We start from the raw sequence: 9,521 nt of genomic DNA, 5'->3' as shown, positions 1-9,521 counted from the left end.
CAGCGGTCCTTCGTGTGGGGTCCTGGAATCAGCTTGATAGAAATGCATGTTCTCGAGCCCACCCCACGCCTAGGGAGTCACTGTGGGTTGGGAGCCAGCAGTCTGCGTTTTAGAAGGCCTTGCAATGGGTTCTTCTGCACGATCAGCTTGAGAGAGGTCTGCTGCGGGGTCTGAGTATCTCCTGGAGCCCTGGGGTAGCGCTTGTGAGTCCCGGAGGGGCTCGTCGGAATCACCCTGCAAGCCTCCGGGCTCTGGGAGCCCCAGTCACTCCTGCAGCACTTGCATGAGAATCTCTGAGCCTGCGGGCTGGGCAGGGGTGCTGGAAAGCTCCCGGGTCGTTCCACACACCAGCCGGGATTGGCAACCCCTGTCCCGGGGGCCCCCCCATCAGGGCTGAGATGTCCCGGGAAGTTCTGGCCGCCTCTGACGTACAACGGGAGTAGGACGAGGAGAGATGAGGTCTGCGTGGGCTGATTTATCTCCAACACACTACATCTTCTTCCATCCTCTCCACAGTCTTGGGAGGAAAGCTCTATAATGATCCACCCTTGAGATGAGAAATTGCAGGCACAGAGAGGCTAAGTAAGCAGCTGAAAGACACACAGCTTGTAAGGGGTGGTGCCTGGGAGTGATCCAGTCCTTCCTCAGCCTGTCCCCCTCGTGGTTTTGTTTTTCAGCACATCACCATGGAGCCTGAGTTGGGGCCCCCACCTGTCATGGGGTGGCATCTCTCCCCTCCCCATCTGTGTTTACTGTTTTTCTCCTTGGTGATGGTGATGGGCAGCCGAACTGTTCCAGATAAAGGATGATTTCCATTTCCCAAGGCTTCCTCCCTGAAAATCCTGGCACATTTGAAATCACAACCCTGGAGAAGCCAACCGGCTGCATTTGGGGGACTGAGCCCTTCAGGGTTAACCCCGCCTTGGATTAAAAACAGTATTGAAAGCCCTGGCATCATCTTACATTACCAAGGGGCCTCCCTGGACCGATGCTCAGGCTGGGGACTCCGGGGATAGAAGGGCAGAGAAGATTGTGTCCATTCAAGGGAGGCACAGACTGAGACTCAGTAGAAAACAACTTTGAAGTCTCAGAGCCATGTGAATGTATGTGTGTGGTTGTGACTGTGTGTGTGTTGCTACTCTCTGTGTGGTTTGAGGGGTGCGGGGAGAAGGGAGAGAAAGAACAGCTTCCTCCTCAGGGAGAAGAGTTTCATGAGTAGCAAGGCTGGGCTCCTGTGATCAAAGGACAGGAAGACACACTCAGTTGGCTTCGAGCAGGGCTCATAATGTGTGCTCCTGGCTGAGTCCCTGGGGGCAGGGACAGCGGTCCTCCTCCCTGCTTTCTGAAATCTTCTCCTGTGGTATCTCCCACCATCTCTGCTTCTCCCACAATCTCCCACCCTGCTGATTCCCAAGCAGGTGAGGTCTCCTTAGGCAGTGGCCGGTGGCATGCCCTCACCCCGCCACCCCATCCCGGAGCCTCTGTGGACAACTCCAGAGATGTCCCCAGTACACAGAGGGTTAACCTAGTGGGCTGGGGTTGGGGGGCAGGGCTGCACATTCCAAAAAAAAAAAAAAAAAAAAAGCCAAAGAACCAGACTGGCCTCCTGGGAGGGAACTGCTAAGCCCCTTGGAATGTCCCTCTAAGGGTGTCTTTGCTTACCTGGGGACTCCGGCTGGCCAGGGTGTCTACTCCAACAACATGATTTATGCTGAACACCTGTTTCTGCCACCAGCCTCCCTCCATCAGCCTGACTTCTGGAGGGGATGAAGGCGACCTGGGTGCTCCACACCTGGGGGACCAACTCCCAGAAAAACCCTGGATCACAAGGCTCCGGTAACTCTCCAGGCTTCCTCTTATACCCACCAGAAAAGTCAGGATCACTTTGCTTTTTAAAAATGGCGCCGAGTTCATTAACAAAATGAAGACGTGTCAAAACATGTCGAGCTCGCCAGAAACGGTGGTATGTTTCGATCAGCTGTATTTAACAGATGAGGGCTCTGATACACACAGCCCGTCAGGCGATGCGATCACCGCTGTCACAGACGATCAGGGGGCTCAGGAAAGAGGAAGGATTTCTGGTGCATCGCAGGATGGCCCAGGCCTGGGGTCTTGAGCATCCGGATGGCTTACTTCTGAGACAGAAAGTCCACCTAGAAATGCCATTGATCGGAGGGGGTAGCCATCTGCGGGTTCCACACAGCCTGCATAGTTTCTAAGGGGGCATTTTTAGTAAATGCAGTGAAAGGCTGAAAAAGTTGTAATAGGACCTCCTTTGTTGGTCAAAGAATAAGATACCCCAGGGGCACCTGGCTGACTCAGTGAGGGGAGCACGCAACTCTTGACATTGGGGTCTGAGTTCGAGCCCCGTGTTGGGGGGTAGAGTTTACTTAATAAAAAAAAATTTTTTTAAATACCCCCAAATAACCTTTGTATCTGTGTGTGTGTCCACAGCAGGCTTTGCTGAAGAAAGAGGAATGTGAAGGCTGAGTTGGGGCTCAAGAGGTAGGGGCAGAGGCGCCTGGGAGGCTCAGTGGGTTAAAGCCTCTGCCTTCGGCTCAGATCATGATCCCAGGGTCCTGGGATTGAGCCCTGCATCAGGCTCTCTGCTCAGCCGGGAGCCTGCTTACCCCCTCTCTCTCTCTGCCTGCCTCTCTGCCTACTTGTTCTCTCTCTCTCTCTCTGTTAAATAAATAAATAAATAAATCTTAAAAAGAGGTAGGGGCAGGAGCACAGCCAAATACTGGCTTCATAACTCAGCTCTGTGACCTCTCTGGGTCTCAGTGTCCTCATCTGTAAAATGGAGATAAGATCTGCCTTGCAGAGTACACGTGAAGGGCTTGTAACAGATCCCGGCACAGGCAGCGCTCAGTATAAGGTGTGGGGGGTTAACCTGGTTGTGTAAGGAGAAGGGGTTTGTGGGTCCAGACCACAAAGACGGTAAAAGATCACCGCCCCATGATAATGTCCGTCTGCTCACGTCAAGTCTTTTGTGTGTATAAGAAATGAAGTAGAAACGCTTTTTAAAAAGAAAATTGCAGGGGCGCCTGGGTGGCTCAGAGGGTTAGGCCTCTGCCTTCGGCTCAGGTCATGGTCTCAGGGGCCTGGGATCGAGCCCCACCTCCGGGCTCAATCGGGCTCTCTGCCCACTTGTGATTTATTTCAAATAAATAAATAAAATCTTTTTTAAAAAAAAGGAAAATTGCAAGATGAGCCTTCCCTTTCCAAGCTGCCCTCCTTCTGGACCTTCCAAAAAAACTCAGATGAGAAAACTGAGGCACAGAGAGGTTAACTGCCCAAAATCACGCCTCCAGGAGGGATTGATAGGGGGTGAGGAATGTCTAATGACAGAGAGGCTACTCTTTTTTTTTTTTTTTAAGATTTTATTTATTTGACAGAGAGAGATCACAAGTAGGTAGAGAGGCAGGCAGAGAGAGAGGGAAGCAGGCTCCTCGCAGAGCAGAGAGCCCGATGTGGGGCTCGATCCCAGGACCCTGAGATCATGACCTGAGCCGAAGGCAGAGGCTCTAACCCACTGAGCCACCCAGGCGCCCCAGAGAGGCTACTCTTAATTACAATGTCTCACGGCCTTAAAAAAATGGATCCATGGTAGATGATAGAACAGAGTAGGTTATTTATTCGGAGATAGCAGAGTGTGGAAAGGTGCACGTGCTATCTCTTTACAACAAATTCACACGGACCGCCCGGGAGCTGGTTTCACAGTCGACTGGCAGGTGTTACCCAGACCTACTTCCTCAGGGGCTGCCTTGGAACAGAGGGCTCAGATGATTTGGTTGCCTTCCTATTTGTGCATTACCATTCGGAGTTAGGAAGAAGAAGGAGGAGAAGTGCAGGGGAGAAAAAGAAGAAAAAGAGGAGGAGGAAGAGGAAGGAGAAGGGGGAGGGGAAAAAGAAGAAGAGGAGAAGGAAGAGGGGGAGGGGAAGGAGGAGAAGAAGGTGGAGGAGGAGGAAGAGGGGGAGGGGAAGGAGGAGGAGGAGGAGGAGAAGAAGAAAAGAAGGAATAGGGGCTTGGGTGGCTCAGTGGGTTAAAGCCTCTGCCTTCAGCTCAGGTCGTGATCCCAGGGTCCTGGGGATCCCATCGAGCCCCGCATCCGGTTCTCTGCTCAGCAGGGAGCCTGCTTCCTCCTCTCTCTCTGCCTGCCTCTCTGCCTACTTGTGCTCTCTGTCAAATAAATAAATAAAAAATCTTTAAAAAAAAAAAAAAGAAAAGAAGGAATGCACATGTGAACAAACAACAGATGGTTTTCATTGGGTTTCCGTAAAGAGAGAAAACAGCACTGTGGGCAGGAGTCTAATCTCCCGAGGTCCGAACTGAGTTCAAGTTCTGATCTCTCCCGGGGGAGGGGGGGTGCTTACTGACTGTGCGACCTTAGGCGTGTCACTCAGCTCCGTGGGCGTCGGTTTCCACCGGGGGGCGGGGCGGGGGCGGTGCCGGAAGTAGCCCCTTCCTCTCAGGACCTCTTTGAGGTTTCAATGAGGGATTAAGGCCAAAGGATTTAGGACAGTACCAAGCACGCAGCGGGGGCTGTGTTAAGTGTAGCTGCCCAATCCTTGTACCACTTACATTTTATAATCGTGCATAAATAGCGTTTCCCAAAGTAAAACGCCTGCAAGAGATTGACTCTGTTTCTGAGGTTTGACAGCTTTTTTTTTTTTTTTTTTTTTTTTTAGTAGGCTCTGAGCCCAGCGAGGGGCCCTAAGCGGGGCTTGAACTGGTGACCCTGAGATCAAGACCTAGGCTGAGATCAAGACTCTGACCCATACTGACTGAGCCACCCAGCTTTTAGATTGTGGGGCCCCCATGTTCCACATCTGGGAAGGCTGATAGAAGAGGCTCCCTCCCTTGGCGCTGGTAAGAAGGTCAAGCCTTACAAACCTGCAGCCCCAGCCCCCAGCCACCATAAGGACCCAACTCTCTCCCTCTGATTTTCTTCAACCCACCCGGGAGACTGGCTTAGGATGTCTCCTCTGATCTCCCCAGAAAAGTCCTGGCATGTGAGTAACCTTTTTTTTTTTTTCCCAAAGATTTTATTTTTAAGTAATCTTTACACCCAACATGGGGCTCAAACTCACAACCCCAAGAACAAGAGTCCCACAGTCCACCATCTGAGCCAGACAGGCACCCCTAGTAACAGACCTTCTGCTTATCTCTTGATGTGTGTGGCCCCATCAGGCATGATATCCCAGAGGAAGGTGAGGCTCGAACTCACAACTACAAGATCAAGAGTCAGTTGCTCTACTGACTGAGCCAGTCAGGCACCCTGAACCCAGAAGTCTCTCTCTCTCTCTCTTTTTTTTTTAAGATTTTATTTATTTATTTGACAGAGGGAGAGATCACAAGTAGGCAGAGCAGGGAGGGGAAGCAGGCTTCCTGCTGAGCAGAGAGCCCAAAGCGGGGCTCTATCCCAGGACCCTGAGATCATGACCTGGGCTAAAGGCAGAGGCTTAACCCACTGAGCCACCCAGATGCCCCAACCCAGGAGTCTTGATTCCCACTCCAAGCTTCTTTGTGCGACATATGTCACCCCTGGGCCCTGTTGTTACTATTGATGGTGATATGCCATAGGAGGACTGCTAATGGCTTATTTATCTATTTATTTTAAGATTTTGTTTATTTATTTGTCGGAAAGAGAGAGAGCACAGGCAGGCAGAGTGGCAGGCAGAGGCGGAGAGAGAAGCAAGCTCCCTGCCGAGCAGAGAGCCTGATGTGGGACTTGATCCCACGACTCCAGATCATGGCCTGAGCTGAAATCAGACAACCGACGAGCCACCCAGGCGCCTGGATCATAATTACTTTTATAGACAGACGAAGAATGTCCCATCTCTACGGCACTGGGGGGAAGAAACGAAAACAAGTGGGCCAAGCAGGGTGGGATGGACAAGAAGAACTTTAATAGAAATGCTGGCTCTAGCCAGGAAGAAAGAAAGAAAGAAAGAAGGAAGGAAGGCAGAAAGAAAGATGGGTGGATGTACAAATGATTCATTTTTTCCCTTCATCTTCTAAGCTAGAAAGCTTCCCAGTGTGTGAGTGGGTGGCTCCAGGGTCAGCCTGATTCCCGCGTAAACCTTACTTCAGTTGGAATAAAATCTGGCCCATAGGCACATTAGGAGGGATCCTGTCCTGATGTCCTGCATTTTCCATTTCCTTACATTTAGGACTTAAATATACACAATTTTTGTTCCTCCCCACATCTTCCAGGTCCCCATGAGAATAGGATCTCCCTCCTTAACAAACTTGCCAGAGCGACCTTCTCTTCATTATGTTTCTGCAATTTGGCTTACAAGGTGTTTTTCGGACATGCTACCATCTTCCAGGAGATAGTTACAACGTTTGTCGAACATAAATTATACATGTAGAATTTAAAGACTGTAACACATATCTTCCTTTTAAAAAAAGTAACACAGTTCATTCTTTTTTTTTCTCTTGGTTTAAGCATTTTGGACAAAAAGCAGGATTAGTCACCAGCCAAGGTTCTTCTGCCCACGTGACGTTTTCCAGCCGCCAGGAGGATACACAGTCAGCCTCCAGAACACACAGGAGAGAAGCTTCACCTGACCGTGTGTGTGTGTGTGTGTGTGTGTGTGTGTGTGTGTGTGTGTGTGTTTCATTTACGAGCCTTTTTAAAAAGGCACATTTGTACCACTGGGTTCAGATTTTTTTCATCTGTGGAACATTCTAGAAAATCGGTATAACATTTATTTCGCTGCTGTACTCTGACTGTTTTTTTTAAATATTTTAAAAAATCCATCTCCCTCTATGGATTGTTTTGCCACGTGGCTGGGTGTTTTTTTGTCTTTTGTGTGTGTGTGTGTTTTGTTTGTTTGTTTGTTTATTTGTTTTAAGGAAAAAAAGAAATTAAGCAAAGAGAAAGCCCACGGGGGGCCCCTCGGGTTCCTGGCCCCTTTTCCTCACTTGGAAGCTCGTCTCCCTCGTCTCCCTCCCCTCGCTGCAGAGTGGAGGCAGCTGGCTGACTGTTTGCCTGCAGCTGGTGTGAAACTGAGCCTGGGCCGGAGGATGAACGCTTCTCTCTCCCATCGCAAAATCCCAAGGTTTTGTAGTTATTTCCAGAGAGGGGGAGAGAGGGAGCTCAAAAAGGGCCCCTCCGGGGAGGAGCGGAGGGTTGCCAGGTCCATGGTACTGAAGCAGGAGGCTGCGTCTTAGATTCCTGTCGCTGCAGTGAAAATGGACAAACCAGATGCTCTGGTTTTTGTTTTGTTTTTTGCTTTGTTTTGTTTTTAAACATCACCATTTCAAACAAGTTGAGGAGTCCCCTCTGAAACCAAGGCATGTCGAAATCTAAGGGCACACCCCCCCCGGCCCCCTCCCCGGCCCCCCACCCACGAATGTCAACTCTTCCTTTGAAATGGCAAAGAACTGGAGAAGCTTCCAGATCCGTCCGTAGCTGATGAATCTGCAGAGGCTGTCACACGCTATTGGCCGTGTGGTCCATGGTAAGAAATACATTTTACTGTGACCCAGGACCCCCACCCTGCTATGTACACATAATAAAACTTCCTAAAACAGATGACCATGTGAGATGAATTTAGATTTTGTCTTCTGTTGTTTCCATAGGGAAAACTTGAAATATACCAACAAGACACATGGGGTCTGGTGTAGGAAAGAACATTAGGGTCCAAAGCCAATGGCCAAGAAAGAATTCTAGAGACATCTTTGGTGCAAAAAGGTGGCTTTATTAAAGCACGGGGACAGGACCCGGGGGCAGAAAGAGCTGTATTGGGGACATGAGGAGTGGCCCATGATATACTTTCAAGTTGGGAGGGGGTTAGGGTTAGCACAGGTCTCTAGGGAATTTGGGAAGCAAAGGTTTCCAGGACCTTGAGGGGGCTAGCTATTGTTGGGAAAAGGTCATTTGCTACCATGTAATAAAACCTTAGTCATGAAACCTTTCAGATGTATATCGGTGGGCTGTATACTTGCGGGGGTTTAGAGATAAAGGAAGTTTCCAAAGGAATTTTTATACATTAAAATAGACTTACAGGATGGGGGGAGGGGTCAGGCTAGGATTGCCTTTTGCCCTTAGCAAAGTATTAATATCAAGGCAGTTGAGTCCCTAGAGGAATGTCACTCTGCCTGTTTCAAGGACTTGTCAACGGGCTGTAGGTAGTAAGGAAATTTAACAATTTTTCTTCTGCCTTTGTTTCCCAAAGCAGGGTCTTTGCTGGGGAGTGACTCTTAGCCCAGCGCACCTTTCCAGGTGCTCTGATCTTCTGGGGTCTCTGGAGTTCTTTATGCTTCTGTAAATTGTAAATAACAAAGCGATGCAAATGGTCCTTGTTGGCAGACATGCAAGCGCATTTTGTCTGCGGGAGGTTCCGAGGTTCCGTTGATGTCCCTCTTCCCCTGGGGGAAAAGCCAATTTTCTAAACATCCTCAGGAAATTCCCCGATGCATGCCTACCTCTCTGGTGGCCCTTGGGATTTGTCCTTTGACCTGGTTGTACTATCTTACGGAGTTATTGTAACTAAAATGCTTGACATGCGTCCATTTGAGAGTTGTACGAGAGTCATGATTTTACCTTTTAAAACATGTGGCAACGGGGTCCTGGGATCGAGTCCCGCATCTGGCTCCCTGCTCAGAGGGGAGACTGCTTCTCTCTCTCCCTCTGCTGCTCCCCCTGCCTGTGCTCTCTCTTGCTCTCTCAAACAAATAAATTTAAAATATTTTTTTTTAAAGGTGGCAACAAATTTCTCCACGCAGCATGGATTTATGGGAGATTTTTATTTCCCTCTTTCCAGGATTTGTTCAACTCTTCATAAAAGGTATATGTTGTTGTTGTTGTTTGGTATTCGATAATCAGATAAAAATGTTTATTCATACCTGCTTCCCTCTGTACCCCTACCCCAAATCAGGAAAAGACAAAACTAAATGTTTACGAAAAACATTTGTGTCATTTTTTCCCCATCTTTTTTTTTTTAAAGATTTTATTTATTTATTTGACAGACAGAGATCACAAGTAGACAGAGAGGCAGGCAGAGAGAGAGAGAGAAGCAGGCTCCCTGCTGAGCAGAGAGCCCGATGCGGGGCTCGATCCCAGGACCCTGAGATCATGACCTGAGCCGAAGGCAGCGGCTTAACCCACTGAGCCACCCAGGCGCCCCTCCCCATCTTGCATAATAAAAAAGGAGAGAAACTGACACATTCTGGCACATGCCAGGCCCCGTAGTTCGTCTGCATTGTCTCCAAAATCCCCAATGTCCCACTTTCTGGACAGAGAAACTGAGGCTCAGAGACAGGGTGATGTGCTCAAAGTTTCATACCTCTGAGGTCACAGAGCCCAGACATGACCCTGAGCCTGACCCAATAGTCTTTTTTTTTTTTTAAAGATTTTTTTATTTATTCATTTGACAGAGATCACAAGTAGGTAGAGAGACAGGCAGAGAGAGAGGAGGAAGCAGGCTCCCCGCTGAGCAGAGAGCCCGATGCGGGGCTCGATCACAGGACCCTGGGATCATGACCTGAGCCAAAGGCAGAGGCTTTA

This window comes from Enhydra lutris, unplaced genomic scaffold (genome assembly GCF_002288905.1).
Source record: "Enhydra lutris kenyoni isolate GAN:26980312 unplaced genomic scaffold, ASM228890v2 scaffoldscaffold77, whole genome shotgun sequence".
Taxonomy (NCBI): domain Eukaryota; kingdom Metazoa; phylum Chordata; class Mammalia; order Carnivora; family Mustelidae; genus Enhydra; species Enhydra lutris.
This window is presented reverse-complemented; position numbering follows the sequence as displayed.